The sequence below is a fragment of the Anser cygnoides genome, chromosome 26, assembly GCF_040182565.1.
Source record: "Anser cygnoides isolate HZ-2024a breed goose chromosome 26, Taihu_goose_T2T_genome, whole genome shotgun sequence".
NCBI lineage: Eukaryota > Metazoa > Chordata > Aves > Anseriformes > Anatidae > Anser > Anser cygnoides.
Genome location: NC_089898.1, coordinates 1,722,361 through 1,747,729, shown reverse-complemented (window position 1 = coordinate 1,747,729; position 25,369 = coordinate 1,722,361). Strand labels below are relative to the sequence as shown.

General features: G+C 47.4%; 1 long non-coding RNA gene across 1 annotated transcript; it reads right to left on the bottom strand.

The window, feature by feature from the left end:
* Window positions 1-6,201: 6,201 nt before the first annotated feature.
* On the bottom strand, window positions 6,202-24,172 carry LOC136786974 (uncharacterized). Its single transcript, XR_010826629.1, has 4 exons — window positions 23,030-24,172; window positions 22,130-22,813; window positions 9,000-9,199; window positions 6,202-6,362 (listed from the first exon to the last, which is right to left on the bottom strand). It is a non-coding gene; the product is annotated as an uncharacterized lncRNA (long non-coding RNA).
* Window positions 24,173-25,369: the final 1,197 nt, after the last annotated feature.

The following is a 25,369-nucleotide window of genomic DNA, read 5'->3' as shown; positions in this document are numbered from 1 at the left end:
GGCTGTGTTCAGGAGAAGACAGAGGAGATGCAGCGCACGGTAGTAACGCATCTTTGGTATGCATTAAGGGGATTCATCTTATCATCACTGTTCAGCAAAGTTTTTAACCATACCCTTAACTTTAAATAGCAAATAAAAATAGAGCCATCAGCAGGAGTCCTTTGTGTATTTATACACACGGTCACAGATCTTTTTATGGAACATCATTTAAAGCGCTGTCATACCAATAAAATGCCTAAAAGCTACCTAGAGATGAAGCAACTCTGCATTTGCATTTCCTACCTGGCTGTGCCACTGATTCTTTGAGGCATTTTGCACAGCCTGAACATTAGGTGTGCAGGCACAGAACAGCACGGATGCGATTGTTCGCCCAGAGAACTTGAACCTTGAGAACTGGTGTTCATGTTCCTAAATTCCTCCTCCCCAGGCGCTCTCTACACCAGCGATGCTTCTTTGACCACACAGAGATCAGAAACATCTTCCAAAAATTCAGGTTGTATTAAGAGCCTTATGCTTAATCCCTCAACTTGAGTTTATTGATAAGAAAATGCCAATTAAGATCCATATTCCCATGCTGGACCTGTAGTCAGAGACTAAGGAGATTATGTGATCATCCTAATTTCCCACCCAAGAATGTTAAATAGTTATAACTTTATCTCATACAGAACAGCCATGGCCCAGGAGCTCCAGGGTCTATTTTGGCCTCTTTGCTGCCACCACTGCAGATGTCCCTCGACCTTCAGTCGGGACGACGCGGGTGGCCTCTCCGTACCTTCAAAGGGAAGATTTCTGCACGGGGAGCGGGCGACGTTCATTAGCAGTCTGACTAAACCAGAACTGAAGTGCTCCACCTGAGTCCTCAAGACAGAGCCAAGCATGGATGACAATATTAATGAACAGCTGCCAGCACCAGGAACCATGGCTCTGCTGCCTGATTGCATGAGACAAGAATATAAGCTTACGTTCGCTAAGATTGCAGGAGACAAAGGGTTTTTTTTTATACACCTGAATCCACCAGGCACACCTAAAATCAGGGAAGAGCAATAGGACATATTTGCAAGAGAGACTTCCAACCCACGTGGAGGGCTTGCAGCTGTACGATTTTATGTTTGATGCAAAATTTTATAAAGTGAGATGACAAACACAGGTCAGGGGACGTTTTATCATCTTTAGCAGCATGGGAGAATATGGATTGAACTAGGAAACCCCACAAAGCCTAATCCTTTGTTCTTACAAAACCCAGGTAAAAGCGGGAGGGATCTGGGGATTCAGAAAGACTAGCACGGAAGCTCACACGGCTGCTGATAGCGGCTGGGCAGGGGCTGAGATGAGCCTTGTGCTGTTGATTGGTTTAGTGCATCTCCATTAGGTACCTAAAAGCTAGACATGAAGGTAACCCATCCGATAACGCTATCGTGTTCCTGTTGCTCTGACATCTCCCATCCCTCTTCATTTTTTTCATGTACCCATTAGGCTCCGGTCCTGGATAAGATCTGGAGGGACAGGCTCCTTCTTCAGCTGCTGCAGAAGCCATTAAGCCCCTGCACGAGCTCCCGGAGCTCGCTCCTGGCTGGCGGCTCTGGGCTGCAGCTGCCTCCCGCTGCCCGCGCCTGCAGCACCCGGCAGAGCCGGGCTCCCGGGCTCGCTTGGCACTAATGCAATATGAAAAGCAGTCATAAAAAATAACAGCTCCGGGCTCTACAGATGTGGGAAAACCGACTCCAGCTTTGGTTATCGCAAGGCATTATTTTTACAGGAACAAAAGAGCGGGGAGCATTTTGTGAACAAGCACGACGGCGTTCCCTGGCTGCAGCAGCTTGCAGCCTGGGCAGCGTGAGCCCAGGCTTTCACTTGGCGTTAGGAGGCAATGAACTAACCTTTTCCGTTTCATTTCTGCAAACTCCAAACTAATTATCTTTTCATTCTTCTTCCATCCTTTCACTGCCAAGGGAAAGAAATCAGGACAGCACTCCTGGGCTTTCTAGATCTTGCAATATTTATCACCTGAAGCCTTGTTCCCAACAGGAACAGGCAGCACTGAATCTTTTGTGCTTAAATGAAACCAGCCAGGGAGACCGGGACAGGCACTGGGAGCATCGTTCTGCAGACAGCCCTGAAGGGAACACAGTGCTTCCATATGGGCAGAGCCGAACCACTTTCTAAATATCAGATTTTTTTGTCCCCTGAGCAGGCACCCAGAAGAGCGAGATAGCTGTAGGAAAAGATGGAAGAAACAAGAAAAATCATTAAAAAGGGGAAAGATTGAAAAAAAGCGGTATTAGGGATTAGGATTCAGGCCAGCATTGTCTGCAGCCTTCCAAACCATATGATATATCTAAGGAAGAGGCAGACAGAACATCTGAGCAAAAATTACAGGTGGCTGAATTAATTAGCTCCAAATCCCAACACCCCCAAACATCAGGCGCTGGGATTAAGGACTCAAAGCTAGTTTGCTGCCGAATCCCAAACCTCAGATATTATTTGGATTCAAATTGGAAGTGTTGCAGATGGGTTCATTTAGGGAAGGAGAGAGCTGCCTCTTCCCATCCTCCCTTTGGCTGAGGCAGAAAGGCACCTTTCTCCTCCCTTACTCATAACACAATATTAAACCAACTGCAGCCTTCCCTACAAGGTCTGTCCTTGGTTCCCATTGATCTGAACAAGCTTTCAGCTCTTCAAATACCCTGGTACTGCAAGATGGGCTGGGAGAGATTCATGCCACAGCAATGGGAAATTTGCCTCTTTCCATCCTCTGTGATTATGGGACATTATGTATAAGGAATTTACTGTCCTTAAATGATGATGAAGTCCTATTGTGTGACTAAACTATGGGACCCAATGACAAACTGCACCTGATTTTAGCCTGAAACCCTGACAGTTTGCCAGTTTCGCTTGATTTTGAGGCAAAGCCCCTAAAAGGCTACCAATAACCATGTACATACAGATTCAGAGAAGTTAATAAAAACAGTTGATAGGTATCACAAGAATTAGATTCACTTCCTGGTCCCACCACCTACTCCCCGTGTTAAGTCATTTGATCTCTGTATGATTCACATCTTCCTATAAAATGGGAACAATCCTCCGTTGGTTAGCGGCACCATAGGTGGAATAAAGCACTCACGTTGCTGAGACGTTCGGATGTTATCCTCAGCTAGGCTGGGGGAGAATCTGCGTAGGTTGAAAAGTTCATGAATCTTGCGATGAAAATAACCTGCGTCTCCTGCTAAATCAGGTGAGCAGCATTATTTGCCAGGACCATCTTGCACAGGTCTAATTATCTGCTGGCAAAAGATGTACAGAGGCATAACTGGCAGTGTGCTTGCTTCATCTGGCTGGTGCCAAACAAGCTGGTAAGTTCAGCGCAGCCTGTGTAAAGCATCCAGAAGTAGTACTCAGGGAGACAATTAGTGTTCATGTGGCTTTCATAGTGGATGCGATCAGAAGGCTGGAAGATATTTGTGTTTATTACAGCATTGGGTACTCAGTCAGGACTGAAAACAGCCATCGCCGAGACGCTCGCTTGAAAAAGGATTTGATGGACAGAGTTTGAAAAAGCTTGAACAAGAAGAGAAGAAGAGGCAGCTTTGGAACAGTGTAATCACGTCGCAATAAAACACCGAGGATGGCAATTAATTATTGACCCTGGATCCCTTTCTTTGTCTTTCCCTTGTTTCCCAGGGCTCTGCAGCTCTCCCAAACAGCATGCCAGAGTTAATCAGGTATTTGCTCCCACCTGGGGAGTCGGCTACATGTCTCTAATGGACCCGGCACAGCTTGAACGCCATAGCTTCTCATCAGGCCTGGTTTTATATATAATCAGGCACACTTTGCGATCTGCAGGTGGCTCGGCAGGTTGCAACAGATTTTTACTGCTTTTCTGTTCTGCCTTGACCACAGATCCATCCCACGGAGCAAGCTGCCAGCGGCACTGGGCAGAGCTCGCCTGGAAGAGGAGCACGGGCGACGTGCAGCCGAGCTGTGCGCACGCAGGGATGCCAGCTGCCCTCTCACCAGGCTGTTCTCTCAGATCCCTCAGCATCCATGCTGGTGACTGAGTCCTCTTGGTAAGAAGCACAGGATAAAGGCAGGGCAGTCCTGCATGCAGCTGCCAGAGCGTTTCTTCAGGCTGGGGCGAGATGCAACAAAGCCCTGGCTGAGGGTGGGGCAATGGTTTTTGATTCCAAGGAACGTCCAGGAAACTGGGATGCTCCAAAAAGCTAAGCACCTGTTCTTGTGCTTTCTACAACCGAAACAGCTTTAAAACAAACAAACAAACAAACATTCTGCCTCATTCCAAAATGCACTGAGCAAAAAGGCTTCAGAGGCTCTGCGTCCCCATCCCTTGGAAGGTGACGGATGAGCTGATAAACACGACTTATTGCCTCACCGGTGCTTACAACAGTGCGATGTTTTCTGTCAGGTTAAAACAGGGCGGAGATTCTCTCGGCTGTCAATATGCATTAGCACTGACAGGAGCTTTAGCAGGGAGCTCTCAGCGTGAGCTGACCCGAAGTAACGCCACCAGAGGAGAAACCCGGACGCGGCAGGACGGGGAGCAGCCGAATTTCCTGCTGCAACTTTCTGAATCCACCCAGACGGTTGGGAACTTCTGTTCTCGGTGCCACTGCTTGCCGGAGCCGGCATCTGGGACAAAGATTTGTGAGTGTCACCTCCCTCTCCAGCACGACAATGGATTTCCACTGTTCCTCCTAAAACCAACTGGTGCTTGCATAGCAAGTCACTTGGGTTGGACAGCTCTGCCAACACCGCTGCAGCAGGCTCCAGGTGGTGCCCTTACACTTCCTCCTACATCTTCTCTTGGCACACGAGCAAGCCTTTGGGTTATAAGAAACTCAGCAGTGGTTTCTCTGGGAGAGGTACGGCTGTCAGGAAAGCAGTGCTGTCGCAGTTTCTCTGACAACAGTCGGATCAGGGCCGAGCTTCTCCCCGTTGTCGGCAGCGCTGATCTGAGATCACAAACGAGAAGTCCCCAGAGATTTTTGATCAGCTCCGCTGCACGGCTGGCGTGCACAGGGTGACAGACCGAGGTGGCACGAGGGACAGCATACCAGAGGACCTGCTTTTGCAAACTGCTCTAAGATCTCGCTTGCCATACAAGTTCTGAGCACAATTAATGCTGCAGATGTCATCCTGTGAATACCAGCTCGATCCAAAGGCCACCGCAGCCTTGCCCAGATTTCAGTCATGGGCTCCTTGTAAATACGTTAGTGACATGGAGCTACAAGGCTCGCCGATTCGTAGCCAGCTCAATTACCCCCATGTATCCCTTATTCAAATGGTGCTGCGAGGCAGTGAAACCCAGGGGTCTATCTGTCTGTCAGTCGTTGTCCATTAGTGGGGACAGCTCTCCCATCCGTCTCTGTTCCCCTCGTTACGGGAACAGCAGGTGGCAGAGCGGATGATGGATGGGCAGAGGATGAACCAGAATAGGATCTACTCATCATCCATTCGTGCACCAGAGCATGATAGATGGTCAGGAAGAGTTTTCAATTTAACCACAGGCTGAGTCACAAAGCCAAATCATGGGTCCTGCAAGGGCCCATCTGCAGGAAAGGGGGAAACTCATCTGTGGCCACTGATGGGCACGGCACCGGGGAGGGCAGAGCTGGCTCAGGCCTGGAGATGTTGGATATACAACCAGTCTACGGGCTAGATACCCACATTTGAGCTTCTCATGGATAGCCGTGGCCTTCTGTAGGGGGAAAAATCCTCCATGGCTTTTCCTAGAAAGTCAAAGTAGATCTTGCAGAGGGGAATCCTCAGGGTAGGCTGTAAGAGCTAGAGATTTGTTAGTTACAGCTGTAGGCCGTGGACCTAACTCTTGTACTAGGCACCATGCAGGCATACGATAAAAACTAACCAGCCCTGAGGGACAGCCAGGCTAACATTGGTCTATCTGGGCAGAAAACACGGGCCAAGACGGTGGGCACACAAACTCATGCTTCAGCAGCTCATAGTCTTGCAAAATGCAGTCCAATAACTTGTCCTTGTGGCTGAAAAGGCAGCAAGGGGAACCTGGGTCTCCTGCGAAACTCTGCTGACAGCAGCAGAAGGCAAACAAGTAGTCGGAGGTGGTGATTAGAAGGGAATAAACTCCGAGCAAAGAGCATGTGCCAAAGAACTTTTATTTTTGCTAGTTATTCAAAATTTACCCCTACCTCTGCAGCTTCCTCCGTTTTTTCAGACGATCAAAAACCTCATTCCATACCAACATGCTCCTATTCTTTCCCTCCAGTATACAGAGGAGCAAATTCAATCTGTGAAGCTTTTGTCATTCTCTGACTTGCACTCTTCTCTTTGCTCAGGCTTGCAGTGTACCCACCACAATGATAAAACGCATCCTGTTTATGGGGGAAGAAAAGTCTACCTCAGCACTTTTTCCATGGGAGGAAAAGGGGAGAAAAGAAGTACATTTTAAAGCATTTTAGATTGTGACTTCTGCAAATTAGAAAAAGCACACTTCTCCCCCAGATAGAATACAGGCAATTACACTGTGAAAGCAAGTGCTATTTCTGTCCCTTTCACCTCGGAGCCTTACTAATGCTTTTAAGATGCATACAGATATATTTGTGGTAAGGAAGTTGGCCACCTTCAGCAGTTTGCATCCAGTTTATGAGATCAGAGAACGAGGAAATAGCCTTGCTTTGTATTAGTTTCCATACTAGTTAAATAAAATTCTGTGAAAACCTAGGAGGCTGAAGTTCTTTTTTTTAATCCACAAAAGCCCACAAACTTTTCACCATGATTCTCTCCAGGCCCAAAGCTACAACCGACTTCTACTCCCGGTTATTTGCAATACATGGGTGCTTGGGACACTGCAGCACCTGAAGTGGGTGCAGGGCTGCTGTCAGTGCCCACGCAGATGCTCTCGAGTGAAAAAATCACAGCAGCAGGGCACTTTGTTGCCAGCACTGAACTGCTTTCAGCCCCAAACCAGCTTCGTCAGCCAGGGTGGTGGTTGTGTGCACACCCAGGCTTTGCTTAATGACCCCAGCGTGCAGGGAAGCTGTCTCGTTAGTAATATCGCCTCTCTGAGTCCATTTGTTCCATCAGGATTGAGAGAAGACATATGTAAGATGAGCAAATAAATACAGGAATAAATGGCTGGCTAGACATATGGATACACACAGACAGATGGACAGATCGGATCTATCTGGCATCCGCCTGGCTCTGACATCTCCCTGCATCTGCACTTCATTCAAAACTGAGAACGCGCACCTGGTGGGCAGCCTGAAACCAAGCGAAGTACCTGCACCGGGACCTGGGGAGGGCAGAGCCTCAGGACGGCCTCCTGGGTGGACGACACGCTTTGGCTGTGCAAACGCGTGGCCCCTACCAAAGAGGAAAGAAATTCTCTCCCAGCTGCCTCAGAGATTTGTTGGCTTGCTCTCCCCCCACCTTAGCCCTACCTTTTGCAGGGGTCCTTCCCCTCAATGTAGGCGGTCTTCCCACTGCTACAGACTCAGCATTTTCCAGTTGCCCTTCCCTTTGCATTAGCAGAGTATTGTGCTGTATTTTGTCCTCCCTTAGCTAACCTTTTATCACTCCATATGTGACTGGAGGAGCTATCTACCAGCAGCATATGTGTTTAATCAACTTTAATATTTCCACAGACTATAAGTAAGCAAAAATGTTCTGGATAAGGAATAATTATCGTTTTAATTACATTAGAGAAGATAGTTGGAATGCCAGAGGGTAAAAAGCTCTGTGGCTTGGTATACTACGGGGCTGGGTACTGGCAGCCAGGAGGGGACCTGCCTTGGCCATGTGGCAGTAAAAAATATGGATTGGGGAGCACATCTCTGAAGAAGCCTCCACACAGCAGCACTTCTGGCATGGAAGGAGCAAAAATGGCTGAGACCGCCCTGCCGCATCCCCATCCCATCGCGGCTCAGAAGCAAACAACGAGTCCCGGAGATTCAGAACCTTACTCTCCTGGTGCAGATTTATAAACATACATAAACCATTAGGAATTAAGAATTTACATCTGAGTGACTTTTAATAACCAACAGAACTTCTCCTCTGGAGTGGTCACAGCGCTATCAAGCTAGCAATCTGCCTCGGGCACGATAAAGATAGGGAAACTGAGATCCAGAGGCAGCACACAGCTCGACTATGGCTATCATGCGCCAAAGGCATAATTCAAAATGCAGTCTGATTAAATTTATGGAATATCTTTAGACTTGGAGCTTGGATTTCTTTCTATTTGCCCCAGGGTATAAGCAAGGCATATTTTCCATTTTTTTCCCTCTAAATCTACAATGTTAGAAACATTCCTTTTCATAAAGAAACAAGCGCGTAATGCTGAGATTCACATGTAATCACATCTCCGCAACAAATGCAGCCTTAAGAACAAACAGTAAATATTTGAGAGACTTGTACTGATGGAATCACAAAAACTGGCAACATTATAAATCCCTCTGGAGACTTTGAATATCTCCTGCCTATCCTTAAAAGCTTGCAATCCAAGAAGTATTCCCTCAGTAAATTTTGCATAGCTATCTGCTGGTGGTGGTGGGAGATGGTTGCTGTAAGCCTTACAGGTCTGTTCCCTACCTAGAAGCCTAAAGTGATTTAAATAAGGGAAGAATGAAAAGCAAATAGTGTGGCTTTCCCAGAGAAGGAACTGAAAACAAAATGCTTTGATTCATTTCAGGTTTGCTTTGAGGTTGTTTGTTGTATTTAATACTTGTGTTTCATGTTAGCCCTAAATTATAAAAGAGATCGTAAAGTTTTTTGTTTGTTTTTGCTTTTTAAAATAAAGATCACTTGCAGGATTACCTCAGCCATCTCTCTCTGTCTCCCTCCTGAGATTAGTATAATCATGAAAGCAAGGAGGCTAATGAACACTGAATTATGAATTATGCTCTTGGGGCCAATTTCATTAGAGTCATCTTTTTGACACATGTACACAGCACCTTCAATTATAAGTGTGTGATTATGTTCGGGATTTAACGTGCAGCTTGAAAAATACTCACTTTGGCCCAGTGATACCAATGATATTCCACATACTGTTTCTCCGCAGGGCTGAGTAACAAATACGCATCAGATGGTTATTCAAGCAAGGAAAGTTGTTTTTCTTCCTAGCTCTTCTGCTGCACCTCAGAGTTGACCCAGGGCAGCCCCTGCACTCCAGGCTCTGCATGTCTAGATGCTGTTGTGTTTATTTTGGCAGTGTCTACAGATGAAACAAGAAGATTATGCTATGAAGACAAAGGAAAACAACAGTCCTTGCCCCCGTATGCTTATAAGATCAACCAAATCCACTTCTGTAAAGGTTATCTCAGTTCTAAGCTGCCTTCTAAGCAAGGCAAAGCATGTTTGGAACCAGCCAGTATGTAAGATTTATCAAGTTTAAACTCTCCCTAATACACTTAATTTTTAAGTTGATGGGAACCCACATTACCCAGAAGATTGTCTCAGTCACACTTATTAATTTCCTGTGGCAGGTAGGTAGCGAAGCCCTTGAGGAATTGCTTAATGAAAGCCAGTTGCAACACCAGCACTAACAGCAACGCGATATGCCTCGCGTTAGCCTGTTTCGCACACTCCCTTTGACTGGCACACGCTGTAATAACTCAGAATGAAACGACTCCTACGTATTTTTGCAAAAGAGACGAAGAATTACTCTTCTGGCTTGCAATTCCTTTTCTTCAGAAATTACCCAGTCCGTTGCACTGTGCGTCTCCGTTCTGGGCAATGCCCCTCACCAGGCCAGTCTGAGCCCTGCGGTGCCGGCTGCTGCCCGGAGCCGAAACTGCTCAGGTACCGCACCGAGGTACGAGATCCACCGCCGTCCCACCTGGGTTTAGTCAGCAAGCAGCAGCTAAACTCCTTCAGAGCCCGTTTGCCTGCCTGTCTACGAGTGCTACCAGAGCTAATTTGCTGTAACTAACGCGGCCCTGTCAGTGTGTGGAGTTCTCTGTTGAGGTAAGCCAGCCAGCAACGAGCAGGCAGTGTTCTAGCTGGGGAAGATTAGCTCCTGTTAGACAGGGGCAGCCCTGAGACTACTCCTGGATTGTCACAGCAGTGGGATCACAGCGACGCCAAAATTACCATTACTGAGGGAGCTCCACACACGTAGTGCATATGGGGCTGGCAGCATCCCAGTGCCAAACAGCTTGGGGCTGAGCAGCAGTGCTCAGCTCCGGGAAAGTCACAAGCACAGCTGTGCTCACAAAGGTGACGGCTCTGGGAAAGTCACAAGCACTGCTCTGCTCAGCGGCATGGCCAAAAGTAAGTACCAGAACCCAGGGATCGGCCACTCACCCTGGCCTACAGTAAGAACCAGTTGCTGTGTCTATGCAGGATCCAGAGCAGGCCTCAAGCCACAGCTTGCTGTGTGGAAGACCTGAAGTATTCGATGGGGTTGTTTTCTTATTTTCTTATTTTATGTTCTGTTCGTAACAGGCTCAGACAGCGAAATATTAAAATATACCATGGAAGAACATCTAGTTTCAGTGGTAGATGTTCTTGGCTAGTAAGTGAGCCGGTCAGAGTGTGCCTGCCCAGGGTTTCCTCCCGAGGAGCACAGATAATTAGGATTAACTTTCCACAGTAACTAACAATGTGAATTCAGAATGACTTAGTTAAACCCTATTTAGCCTCATGGGGCCACACACATTCATAGCTGAAGTGATTTCAATTCCACCTAGAGAGAGCAATCGAGTTCCCTTGCCTTCACTCGCTTTGCACCAGGCGGGAGCTGCTGGCGTGCTCGGAGCCCTTCCTAACGGCAGGGAAAATGTTGTCTCGGACGTGGTTCATGCTACCACGCCTCAACAACTCCTTCAGCTCTGGCTGAGGCTGTCCAAACCACAGTTTAATGCTGTATTGTTAATGCCATGTTGTTAATCTGCTTTGAAACTTGATTTGGTCAAGGTTTTTGATGTCTACTGGTACGAACTCTTAAGCTCTTTGTTGCTTCATCAGTAGCAGAAATCCCTACGAATGCATGTTGTGTATGTATTTGAGTTTCTAAATCCTGGCTATGGATTTTAAGCATGAGTATGAAAAATGCCTGGCTTTAATTTCGGTAGGCAGCTACAGGTGCTTCCTTAATACAAATAGTAATCAATAGGTGTCATGGAGAGCGGCGGTTAGAAAATCCGTGCTCTTGTTAAGCTTTCATATTAATTTTACATTCTGAAATTGATTCAGATAATCATCTGAGATTTTATGTGCTTATCATCAGAAACTTCAAGCCTCTCATACCGAGGCAGCATTGTTAAAGGTATTTAGCACGCACACAAACACAGCAGTAAAATTCATGGAAGCTTTGTACTGAAATACCAATGTATTCTGGGTGAGATTTACCTCATACTGGGAACAAATTCAAGGTCAACGTCTCACTTAGCTCCAAAGTCACGGCTCTTAAATTCTTAATGGGACTTTTCAAAATAGGACTATTTTACTTCAGGACATAGGAATGAAATAGGAAAAAAGCTTGATTTCACCTTTCTGCTCTCCAGCTTGCCATTTCCTTTGTGAAGTCAGTGGAACTATAGAGACGTCACCAGCGAGGTATCCCACTCTCAAACATCAAAAATCATTGCTTCTTGCAAGAGCAACAGATACACTGAAGTATTAATTAGTCTTTTCTGTGTTTATGATTTACTTAGCCCATCACAAACATGCTGCAGATAAATACTTAATTGCCACTACCGTAGATTTCAGAGGCCGAACCTCTTCCTCTGGTCACAGATTGAATTTATCACTGCTAATCAAAGGCACCCGAAGGATTCAGCGGAGGGCAGACATTCGTTGTTTCATTCAGATGAAACACCCTTCTCCTCTCTGGCCTTTGAGTTTGCCCCATCCTTCCTACTCTGCCCTTTGGCTACAAAACCATCACAAATACTTTTGGATCAGGCCTTCAGATTTGCTTTTGGACGCACATAAAATAATCATTCTTGAAAACAATCTCCCCGTGATTAAAGATCTGCTACAGCTAAAAATATTTAAAGCAGGAATCATCCCAAATAATAGACTTGGCAACATGCACCAGAGACGACAGAAATTGCTGGCACCGTGTAGAAAACAAACATCAAAAGACGAAATAGCATCAGACGCTGAAGCACTAGATGTTTTTTTTTTCTCCTTTTTGCTCTGTGCCATTTTGCAAGGTTGTTTGTGCATCTTTGTATAATTCCAGCTAATCGCACAAATTCCTCAATTGAAGGCATTCTTTGAAGTCTCCCTGGAATGGCACCGACACTCGTGTGCCCCCCATCCCGCTCCTGTTAGGAACCACCCTCTTGGTTCTAAATGAAAAACTCTATTCAGCGGCTGACTGTCAGGGGTGTTCCATTTTGCAGCTTTTATTCCACTTCATTTGCTTTCTTTTTCCCCGACAGAAAGCTTATGGAAGCGGCAGAATTTCCTTGCTCCTTCCTCCCTCCTTCTCTCCGAGGGAACTCTCTCAACGTGTCTGCTCCTTAGTTCATGTGGTCGCCCATCGCTGTCACCGGGCTGCCGTTCCCTGATAACTCCGCCAATAATTGGTTCTAACGTACATGACCTCAGAGTCCCACTAATGAAGGGCCTGATCTGCAGGAATTACCTGCATGCCTCCCCGAGGGCCCAGGCGCCCCGGGCAGAGGGCCGGCAGCACCCTGTGCCCAGGGACGTCCAGGCACCCTGCAGGACCCGCGTCACGGCTCAGCGCTGCTGCCAATTATTTTCCACAGGGACTCGAATTATCCTTGCAGTGCTGTAAGCCTGCTCGGAGCTTTCCACTCACGTATGGAAACGCGTGGCTTCCCCCTGCCCCTGAGAGCATGCAGCCCCAGGGGCCTTCCAAGGAGAAGGGGCATGCAGCAAGCTGCCCCGGGGTGATCCGAACGCCGCCCCGCACCTGCGGCTGGTCCCAGGGAGAGCTGCTTGTGGTTGAAAGCTCTCCGTGTGCCTCAGAAAGGCTCAGAGGGGTCTGACAACGTGTGGGTGAGACCACAGTGCAGATCAGACACGTTTCTGTGGAATCGGTGCTGTGCTCGGTCTTCCAGTGTCAGAACCCACGGGATGCGTACGGAGCAGTGGTAGCATGAGATGAAGCCGTACAAATCTGGGCTTTGTCCTTTTTACCCCGGGGAGCTGATCTCCTTTTGTGGCTGGGGAGAGGAACATCCTCACTTTGCTGCCATTGGCTCTGAGAAAGAATGAATAGGCCAAATCCCACTCCACTGACTTCATTTCACTTGCACGTAATGCAAGTGAACTCTGAAGGAAAAAAAAAAAAAGATACTTCAAATTATACTTGCCTACAGTGCTACATCTTCGGAGCCCCTTTTCAATTGAAGGGTCGTAACACGAGCCTAGCTGGAAGGCGTTAAGAGGTGCCTGACTACAGCATGTTTGGCAGGATCTGAGAAAAACCCTTTGGGGACTTGAGCAACAGCAATAAAATCAATTGCATCAAAGCAAGCATGGGAAGAGGGGATGACAGAGGACATAGGAAAGGTGAGGCAACGACCTTGCTGAGTGCTAAGCAGACTGAACGGTAACAGCTCTGCAGGGCTGCACTCCTGGGCGCACCGAGCCTCGGTGCAAAGGGATCAGTTCATGAGACCGGGTGTGAACAAGAAATGCAAGGGAGTGATTTGCAGCTTGCTCATCTGCAGACCCCATGATGCAGAGGATCAAGGTCAGGGCAATATTTACACTCACGAATACCTACAAGCAGAGGATTCTGCCAGCTTTAGAGCCTGCTGGAGTCCAGGGGAGATTTCTGGCTGGCCTTCAGCACGAGGCGAGGCGGACAGACACCTCGGGGACGGGCACAAGCACAAGTACAAGCTGCTCCCTTGGTCATAAAGATGCATCAAAGCAGAGACAACGTGTGAAAACAGCACAGCCAGGCCATCAAGCAGCGTCAGGTGCTCCTCAGCACACTCATATCTCCAATTAAGTGAGACCTTTGCAGCCAGCACCATGTCTGGTAGGGTTTTTTCCCCCAGGGTCAGAGGATAACGGCCCTGGAACCTAGAAGACCTTCCGCGCAGCAGCACAGCAGCCCTGCAAACCCGCTGTCAGTTTGAAGCTTTGTTCGCAGCACTCCTCCGGTTTACCTCCCCGTGATTAGAGAGTTCCCAGTCTCCTAGACCACATGAAAGAGCCAGAGCTAACAAGGTTTAGATTTCACCTTCCACATACGAAAGCAAGAGCATTTTTACTACACACTTGGCTGTTTGGAGCTTTTTTTGGTTTTGTTTTTCCAGGGGGAGAAGTTGCTCTGGTGAGGAATCTCACTTCCCAAATGCACTGACAGTACGTGTACCTGATTATTTCTTCACTGGTATTTGTGCAAGCACCCTCACGTACGCAATTCCAATAAATACGTTTGCACACACAAGCACCGTCTCTAGCTGCAGCAGTATAAGCACAGCCAGACGTCAGTCAGCACAGCAGTGGGAGCACAGAGGCACGTACACCGCTGGGATGAGAGCTGCACAGATGTTGCAATGGCCACTGGCCTGCACACACCCGACCGCCCACAAGGGCACGTACAGTACTTGGTGCGTGTGCTCAGCCACGCCTGTCAGCACAGCCGTCACACACGCAACGCCTGTGTATTTGCACAGCCACGTGCACGCATCTGATGCAGCCTCAGACACGCACATTCTGCAAGTAAAAGGTTCAAAACCCTCTTACCGTAGGAGAAAACCTGGCTTACGTTCATGGAGCTGATCTCTCTAATTACAATGCTTCTCCTCAAATGCATAACATTAGCATGAATTATTAGCAGATGCAAAAATAAGAATTAGAGGTGGGAAAACCCACCCTAGCCTAAGTCTGGGTCCTAATATTGCCTACAGAGTCTGAATTTGTCTCTGCATTCGGTGCTTACCATCCGACTACCAGCATCCAGACATCATGTATATGATAGCTATGGACCTGCCATTGCTTCTAGCCTGTGATAGGCTACTCCAGTACTGCAGCAGTTCCTCCCCCCCTCCCCACTTTTACTATTCATATTAAATCTTCATCAATGCAGCAGATAAGTCAGCTACGCAGGAAAAAGGGGGAAAAGTTGTGGCTCAAAGTGCTTTTTGTTGCAGGACCCAAAGGTGGTGCTGTTGCATTTACTGTTAAGGGCACCACACTTTGGCAAACACTCTTTATTAAAGAAGAAAAACCTTAAATCAAGTTGCCTGTAGATTAAAATTGTGTATTGTTTAACTTCACAAGCCATATTTAAGTCTGACACCTGCATGTATGCCTTTGCCATTAGCATGTCTGCTGCATCTGTATTCCTGCCGCCGCTGCGCTCGCTGCTAGCCAGGGGTGCTCAGCGGTGCGTGGCGTCCCTGCCGCCAAGTCCTGCTGTGGCTGCTGGAGTCGGAGCAGAAGGACAGGCCCTCCAGACCCTGTGTACCCACCAGTCTCAGCAGACCCTAGAACCGCACCGCTTTGCAAACCCTCTGCCGTGCTGCCGTGGCATCAGCTTCACAGCACAGAGACTGTCTGCGCCGGCTGAGCGCATCCTGGCGCCATCCAAGCCTCCGAGCAGAAGGAAAATGGCACCGTGCAGGCCACACGGCGTGGAGGAGAGGCTGCAGCTGCGGCAAAGGCACGGGCTGCGAGCAGGCTGCAGGAGACCCAGCTGAACCAGCACTGCAACCTCCTTTTTCAAAGCCGGGAGTAGCTCCTCAGCAGCCTGGCACCAACGCTCGCCTCGCACGCCGGGCGTCAGAGCGCTTCTCAGGGAGCAGCACGCCGGAAAAATGGTCAGATTTCAAATATCAGCAGAGGTCAGAAATGTCAATATAATAATGCCAAGCAGTTTTAGGGAGCGCAGGTTTCATTCGGCTAATGTTAATGGATCATTTCTGTTCGGTATTTAAAAGAACGGGCAAAGGTTAAGCTCCTTGCCGTCGTACCCCATGGGGAAGATTGTTCTTGTTCCTGAACAGGATGAAAAGGAGGACTATCAGAAATGATAGGGGTCAAAGCTTTGAAGACTAGGTAAAAAAAGACTAAATAAAACTTGAGAAATATGAAAAGCAAAGAAAAAAATCCATACGGTATCTCCTCCAAAAGAAAATGCTATTATTTTTTAAAACCATCCACTTGTGCTGTGACGCCCACGAGAAATTAGTTGACTAAGCCATCTCTACTCATCTAGTTCATAAATTCGCCTGATGAATGAATTGCTTGTCTTTGTGAAGGAAGGAAAAAGAAGACTGAAGCTGGAGCATGGAAGTACAAGATAAAAGGGGACTGTATAATGGAAAATGGAGAAAAATGATGGATGTTATGTACTTAAAAGACATATAATGTGTAACTAACAAAGCAAGCACTCACATGCAGGCTACTAGCCTTACCCCAATGAGAATCCACAAAGATTTTCTGGATTTCAAATTGCTGATGGAAATTCCAGGGTCTGTCAGAGTTGGTCAACATTTGCTAACTGCAAATTTGGGGACAAATATTACCATAAGTTTTAGGGAAATACCTGCAACAGGAAGGCTTTCTGTATAAAGGTATTCATCTACTAAGAGCTCAAGTTCGGCTCAAGTTTTACCTGGTGAAATCTTATGGACATCTCAAAATAATTACAATGAGCCACAATAGTAATGCTGTCCTTTAAACTGACGATTCTAGGAGCAGCATTCTAGAAAGTATGGATGATAAAAGATGGACAGAGGTCAATACCTATTTCATTTTTTTATAAAAATATCAAGAAATATAAAATGACAGGTACGTTCCTGTTGATCAACAGACCAATGTCAGCTCAACCTAATTCCATACAACTCCTATTCCACACAACTCACATTTTCCCACATTTACTGCTAATTCTGTGCAACAGCTACCGAAATAGAACTGCAGTAAGCTCCAGCAGGGAACTTATTCTTCTCTTAGCATACACGAAGACTGTCAATATAAACATTTGAAGAGTGAATACGGCATACCGTTGTGTATTGGCCCATTCCAACCACTGCATATAAATATTTCATGATTCCTTTGGTTCTGGCTTTGCCTTCTCATCTTTAGATTGAAATAAAGGCTGGTCATCAGTAAAACATCCCTTAACAGCTTCATAAGCCAAAAGCGCCTGGAAACACATCTCTATTCTCAGCATCCTCCTTAATGAATGTGGAAAGCTCTCTCTTCAGCTCTCTAAGTGTATGAGATTGATAAAGATTCTATTTACTTTTTTCCCCTTATAAGAACTTAATGAGACAAAATTGGTAGCTCGTAATCAGGCGTTGGCCTTTTCATCTCTCCGGGTTTTATTTACAAAAGCTTATTAGAGCAAAGCACACTAAGTGATATGCAGCGATAACTAGAGTATTGCTTAACGATCCCTAGCAGGCAGCACAAAGCACAGAAAATTAAACAGAAAAGGTGATTAAAGAAATGCTACCTAATGTAAACAGAACCCTTCCCACCACCACCAGAGGCCCCAGTGCTGCACGGGAACCTGCCCAAGCTGCACCTTCCCGGCGCTCGGTGGCATTGCTGCACCGAGACAGATGTCCCAGTGCACAGCCAGCAGATCCCGAACGGACGGGGCCTGATCCTCTCCGGTCTAACAGAGGCAGCTCCTCGCCACAGGAGCAAGAACAGAGCCACCCCCACTGCCCACTACACCCGATTTTCCTCCCCAGCACATTTTCAGTCCTGGAAAAAAAACGGCATCAACCAACGTTGACAGGTAAAAGCTTCCCCACATCCTGTATTCCCCCTGTAAAACGGGAATAATTGCGTCCAACTCTTCCGAACTTGGCAAACTTTAAAAAGCTAATTAAGAACAGGAAGGGAAAACGAAGGGCCCGAGAAGCTGGAATTCTGCAGGGAGAAAATCCATACCATGCTTTCAAGAGGAACTGTTGCTCCTTCATACACACTGCCAGATTTGCTTACAAATAGAGCTATACAGTTGCTCCCTCTCCCTCTCTAATTTGCTGCTTCAGTTTCATCCTGATAAATAGAAACACCATGCTTGCGCAGGGAAAGAGAAGAAGTTACTGTATCATAGGAAGCAATCACACCGTACACAAAACAAGCACTCTCAGTAATTAAACTACTTCCAGCCCCCTTTCTCTGTTCCTTTTCAGCATTGCGCTGACGGGCTGTTTATCTTTGGCACAGCAGAAGCAAAGGAAGCAGCAAAATGTTCTCGCAGCAACTCACTCGCAGGAGGAGGGGGAGAGACAGAGAGGCTGAAGACAAACATTCAGTCTTGGGTGCCAGCACTCTTTCCTGAAAATAAATACTTGAGCAAGGATGAAATCTCTAGGCAACTGTCCAGGCAGCTATTTTGACAGAGACCTGTTGACTCGCTTGCTTGCCATCCTGAGTGCTTTGTCTTCCACCCAGATGTTTCTCCAGCACTGTAGCTGTGCTCCAGCTGCGTGCAAACGTGCATCTTGCTCTTGCTTTCCATCTAAAATGAAGTTTCTTCATTAGAGGAGCAGACTTGTGCTGACTTAATAAAGCAAAGTGATCTAAAAAGAGTAAAGAGTTTGAATACAAAGAAAAAGAAGGAAGAAAGAACTAGATTTCTTCTTCCTACAGCAAATGTGCCAGCCTTGCAATTAATAGGATAGCACATCGGAAGGCAATTTCCAGCTCTATCACACGCTTGATGGGGGATCTCGTGTGTGTCACTGAAGTTCAACGTCACCCCACCTGAGCGAGAGGGATGCTACTCCTTTGTCTGATTTATCCACTTATATCAAATTCTTCAGGCTAGGACTGACTTTTATACATTTACACAGTGGGGATTTGATCCTAGCTGGGGTTCCCAGCTGCTCCCCTAAAAATAAGGGCCAGAAGAGCCCAAGATAAGCTTTCTGAATCACAAATCCAAGTGTGCAAAGGGGGTACTGGGGCACTGGCTTCAGTTCTGCCTCTGCAAATAACCCATTGCCATCGGTCCAGATTTGCAATCCGGATGCAGAACAGAAGGAAAGGTGCTAGCAGACGTCTCTGGTGAGGTTTATCTGCAATCTAACAGACCCTGCATTGTAGCTTGGTTCATCCCTGACCCTCCCCTCAAAGCACGTGGTTGCTGAAAATATGGGTCTTTGGCTCCGTGCCCACTCCCCGTTGACAGACAGACTGTTCAAGTGCTCTCAATTTGCATCTGTCATTATCTTTTGTGTGTGCCGAGGTTTAATGTGCAATAAATGTAAACGGGTGATGTATATTCTCCATTTTATTAGCTCTCATTTCTCCTTGGCATTGTACACAGTTATGCCTCACAAGAGCTGCTTTCTAGTCTACCAGAAAGCCCCCCAAATAAGCATCAGTTGCTATTGTTACTGGGTAATTTCTTCTGAAAAATCAACTCGTACGGTTTCTAATTATTAACGAAATTATTATCTAACTTCACCTGTTGTTTTAACTTAGCTTTCAGCAGCTTTGACTTGCAGCATGTCTGGCAGCTCAACAAAAACTGAAGAATTAGGAGCACAGGCCTGCTATCAGCCTGAATTGGTCAGAACACACGTAGGTAGCCTGCTCTCAGGCACGGCCATGAGCCATTAGAAAGGAGTGTTCCTATATAGTTTTGCTCGTAGTTTCTACCTTAATTAAGAGCGACATCCTTTGTCAACACAATAAGTAACAGAACGTTCTGTTCCTGCCTAAATTCCCCACTGGTGCTTGAAATCCTTCCTTTCATCTTCTAAATATTAAAGGATGAAGGGGTAATACACAAAAAACAGAGCTTGCTTTGAAGCCATTCAGACTAAAGACCTGTAATTCAGGTAATGGTGATGGCCACAGCCTAGCTCTTCATCAGATAATCTATGCCACTCTGCAGGGAGGTTTCACAGCCCCCTTCCTCTCCTGATGTATTTTCCCATATGCAAAACCCCCGTGTGTTCCTACCCGTCCAGCCGGCATTCAGAGCAGACCAAGGAGAGCACAAGGCGAGGATCTGCTCCCGGAGAGAAGCTGCAGGCTGACTCTGCAATGCTCCGACCCCCAGCGAGCGCACACAACCCAGTGGCAGACACGAGGGTCTCAGGTTAATCACCAAGTGTATGCAGACACTTGTTAGCCCTAGCCGATGCTGCAGGAAAGATCTTTATTAAATACCTTGAGAGACTACATGCTCTCAACCATCCCCTTTCCAGTACCTGCATTTAACACAGCTCTCCTCTGCAGCTTCGCTGCCTTCGTCCAGTTCCCTCCACCCAACAGTGAAGAAAATATGAAAACTGCACATTGCCTCGCAGTTCCAGCCACAAGCTGCACTTGCCTCCCATAATAACTATAAAATGGTCGCATCTCCATTCAAGTCGGGTGTTTCTTTCTTAATCAGTGCCCGGGTAGTTTGGGGAAAATCGCCTAATCTCCCTCTCATTTCAGACTTCCCACCCGTAAGAGGCAGATAATAGCCCTGCCTTTTTCCCCCACGTTGCCTTATGCTTTTAGCATGTCACTGCATCAGGCACGAAACCAGCTCTCAGGTTACGGGAAAGATTCACTGTCAGAACAGCAGCAATGGTTTAAATTATTCCTCTCACCAAAAGTTGCTGTCCTTAAAACCTCCGCTGGGAGAAGAGGACACGTGAACTCTCTACAGGCTTTAGTACAAAATTTGGCTTAGTCTCAGCTGCTGCAGGAGGCGCTTAGGGCTAAGTCACCAGACTTGTGCTGCTTTGGAGCGTTCCTACGTCGTTACACCAGTAGGCTGGTGGTAATCCAGGCAAGGCAGTGACATTTTAAGCAGATTTTGCCATTTTGGCAATGAACATCTCATGGTCCTACTCTTGTTTACAGAGCATTTGGCACCGTTCAGTGTCTTAAATGTGAGGCGTTGCGGGAACCTCTGCAACAGCCGGCATAAGCATATGCAGGGGATAAAGGGTACCCAACGGCAGCAGCAGCACGCTTGGCCCTTCAGCCCTTGGGAGCAGATGAAGCAAAACGCTCTGGTCAGAGGAGCGACTGAACCTACTCACAGTCTGAGCCCTCAGTGTCTGTTGATCCTGTCTCGTTCGCAGCAGGGGCACAGCCACAGTTAAACAAGCTGCCAATTCTTCATGAAGCCCTAAGAAAACCTTTGATTTTCTACCAAGACCTTGAAGATAGGCTACTTCCAGGACACGGGTCCTTTGCATGCCTCACCCCATGGATAAAGATATTAATCAAATGTTTTCCAAGCACAATGCATGCGTGCAGAGTGTGCCCACTCGTGCGTTCATGTTTTCTGCACCTAACCTGGATCTCAGTCCATTACTACTTCACTTATCATCAAGCCAACTAAGGCCAGATGGATGCGTTCTGCTGACACTTCCTGGGTCACATTCCATCAGGAACCTGGCAATCAGTGAAAAATGGCATCTGCCTTTAGATGGAAATGATGCCTCACCATACAGGTCAGAAAGCACAATGCAGAAATGGGTTGCCTGGCACTGCGGAGGCATCTCACAATCCCACGAATGCTAACAGAGCCGTGGACTCCATCCGCCTCACAAGGGGAGCAATAAGAAGCTGAGGCTGGCAGACGACAACTGTCGTGCAGCAGCACAAGCGTTGGTGGAGGTTCTGCAACGTCTCTGCCCAGAAAAGTCCCCACGTTGCAGAACCCTGTGAGTGGCGAGGCAGCTGGTGTGCTGCGATTGCTGTTTATCACGCTAATCACAGCCAGCTCGCTGACTCGCTGCTCCCACAGCTGGCTGCAGGATCCAGCTGTTGCTCCTTGTGTTATACTTTGAACATCATCTGAAGGAAAGCAAGAGGCATCTCAGCCTGGAATAGTTCAGCTCAGAGACTGAAAAAAACACACATACGCATGTTATGGGGCATATTTTGGCCCACAGTGGTATTTAAACACTTGTTTCAAATAAAACCAAGCAGGGCTGAACAGAATGATCTTTTCCTACAGGTAACTGACAGCCAGATTTGCTACATGGGCCTTTTCTGCCCATTTCAGCAAGACCACCAGCAAAAGGAGGCTGGTCTAGATCCTGTCCTAAGACAAGGCTATTAAGCAACACACCTTCCTCCCTACCTTGGAGTTTTCTGTCTAAAGAGAAACAGCAGATAAGTGGGAAAAGAAAATGTGACAGTAAGACACAGTATCATCTATCAAACTTTATCTTTGCTCTTCTAGTCCCTGGCAAATCATGGTGCACAAACTGCAACCCACCTTTTTATTTAAACTGGACGATGCATGCAAGTCAAGTTGAACTGTGTTGAATGCCTAATCCTTCACATCTGTTCAGAGCAAATGCTGACAAGTCCCTGTTAAAGAGAAGACACTTGGAAATGTTATTAATCTGATGGTCCTTGCTACTTCCCTAATCACTTTCACATTTAACACTGACTTGTGAGTGAGAACCATTTGGTTTGGTGTAGTCTGCTGAGCATCACAAACACAAGACAGTGAGGTCACGAACATTTCTTTATAAATAACAGAAGCCAACCAAAAAGGGCAACTGATGCTGTGCTGTCACTGTGGCTGGGTCCCTATGCTATCCGATCTGGAGCACAGAGGACAGATTTGAACGAAAAATCTCACTGACTCATTTGGGGCTGTGTTGCCTTGGCCCCCATCCCCGTGCAGCGACTGGGATCTGGCTGCACAGATCTGTTTGCTGGGTGGCTGCCTTACTCCCAGCTGTATCATTTAAGTACTCTTCTTTTCCTCAGCAGGGACACAGCAGAAATCATCCCTTCTTTGGATCTCCCGAGAGCAGACAGTCTGCTTGCAATTACTGGCAGGAAGCAACGCTAATGTTCCCATGCAGCAAAAAGATGCGCTGTGCTGGTCATTCCTTGAGAGGGCAACAGACCGCCGGCTCCAGTTCCTTGTAATGCTTTCTGGATCTCCCTGACAAACAAATATTACTCCAGATTTAGGATGGTGTAAGTAGGAACAAAGCTAAGATGAGTGACAACATATTAAAGCCTCCTATCTCCTATCAGTCAGCTATATAGTAATGGAATTTGGCAGTTCAATTTTCTTTCCACCAATTAAAATTCTCATTCCATGTTTAGGACCTACATGTAAATGAAAAATCGGAGGGGAGGCAGATTCTCTCCTTACATTTCCAGGGACTTCTCAAGCACCTGTGAGCAGGATGCAGTGACAGTCGGCAGCTCTGGTTTCCATGGGTAGCATCGCCACGCTCCCTTCCTATCACCATGGATTCAGCTGGCATTAATAAGCTCCTGCCTGCACACGAGCTGCTGCCAAACACACGACTTCTGGCCATGTGCTTGGCTGCACCTCCATGCAATCATGACTCACGGCTCTGGAAAGTGGCTACAGGGCAGAAAGAAAAGGGCACTGGCTCCTATGGGCTCCTGCCACAGAAACCCACAGAAGAGGAAATAAACACCAGCCTTGGCAGATCCACAGATAGCTCTGATCATACTCGTAATAACGGGATGCTGATGGTCTCCAACTGCTAACCACATTTGCTTAGGGAGAGCGATTCAGTGCGTACGGTATTCAGATAAATTCATAATTTACACCCTTAGGACACCTCAGCGAAAGAAAACCCCTATTGAGACCCAGTTTAAAGACAGACCGAGAATCTCGGGTCAGCACCCGAGGCACAAGGTACTGCCGGTCCAGCTCCTGCTCCTCTGCAGCAAGGGAACAGCCACACCACTCACCCAAAACCCTGCAGCAGGGTACATACTTACCACTGGCACCTTGGGTCATGCTTTGGAAAAAGTTCTCTTCGAGATTAGTTAGGAAACTACTGGAGAAATCATTTCAATGTACAAGAATTAAAGAAATAGTTTTTCAAGGTTTCCCAAAGCCTAGAGGAGGTGATTTATCAGGCAAGAGGCCATTGGATGTTTCCACATGAAAATGCCCACTATGCTAAGGATGCTTTACACTTCTACAGCTGTCACCTAAAGCACTTCACACAAATAACTGGCAAACCCAACAGGAATACTTTTTCCAGGAAAATAAAGCCTTTTCGGATAATATCCTCCCCTCTCCAATTTTAACTTGTTGTCACCTATTTTTTCCCCAGTTTCTAGAGAAAAGCAGAGCTTCCTGTTTTCCACTTTGAGTCAACTGTCCCCTTCCCTTTTCTTTTATAAAAAGAAAAGATGAAAAATGAAAGGTGGAAAAGAAAGTATTTTTGCTTACAGAGAAAATTCCCATAGGAAAAATAGAAACCTAGTTATTCCCTTTATTTCCCACATAGCCGCTATAACTTTTCCGACATTCTCCAGCGAACGCCATTTGCTAGGACGTGGCAATTTCTCCCTGGGAACACACAGAAAAGCAGCAGCAATACGCTGAACGAAGTACACCAGCTCTCCAAACTTTGGCCTTGCCACTAAATCATGGTTTTCCTTCTGGCTCCAGCTCTTGCGGCAGCTGTAGGGCCACGCAGAGCCATCGTTTATTTACCCATCACACAGGCTGGATGTTCCGCCTTTCGCTGGCTCACGCACAAGCACCTCCCAGCCTCCATTCCCCCTGCAAGCTTTCAGGCAGACAATTCTTCCCTTCTGCAGGGAAGAGGTGCCCGTCTGCAGGGGCCCGCTCGCAGTGCCACGGCCCTCAGCACCACGAGGGCAGGCGTGCGCAGGCCTCGAGCCCATTGCTAACAGCAGGAGAGCCTCCTGCGCTCAGCTCTGCGCTCCATCACTTAGTTTTCATTACAGACGGACGCGCCCGCCACCTCCGCTGTCTCTTTATCTCATTTGATCGCTCGGCAATCAGCTGCTCCCTCCAGCAAGGCGGCGGAGCTCGCGCCCAGCCGCAGGCCGGGGAGCGGCAGCACGGCAGGCAGGCCGGAGCAGGTTCCTTGTCCCAGGGTGGAAGAAGACCTGCACAAAGCCCGGAACAGAATCACAGAACGGGTCGGAAGGGACCTTAAAGACCACCCTGCTCCACCCCCCTTCCATGGGTGGGGAAGCCACCCACTGGATCAGGTTGCCCAGGGCCTGGTTCGGCCTGGTGTTGAACACCTCCAGGGATGGGGCATCCACAATCCACTTCATCCTCCTGCCCTGTTTTGAGGGCCTTGACAGTACTTAAAGAGATTCTGGGCCTAAGTCAGCAATATATGAGCAGTGCTCGCCTGTAAATGTGGGGTCAAACTCTGGGCGTGTATGGTTGGACTAGAACACCAGCTTAAAGCTAAGGGATTGGCTTTTGCCTCACAAGGGCTGAAGAACGTGTTCATACCTTTCACAACGAAATAGGACAGGAGATGAAACCTTAAATACCACCTCCGCAGGGATTTTGTGTGGTCACCCTGCAAAAAACACCCGTTAAAGCTCCTTCCATTGTCACCGTGCTCAGGTCATCCATCTAGTCATAGCAAGAGCTGGCTCAAGCACCTCCAGAGAGAGGCAGAGGTCAGTTCCCTCGGTTGACTCACAATTATGTCAGAATCGTTACACTGGAAAT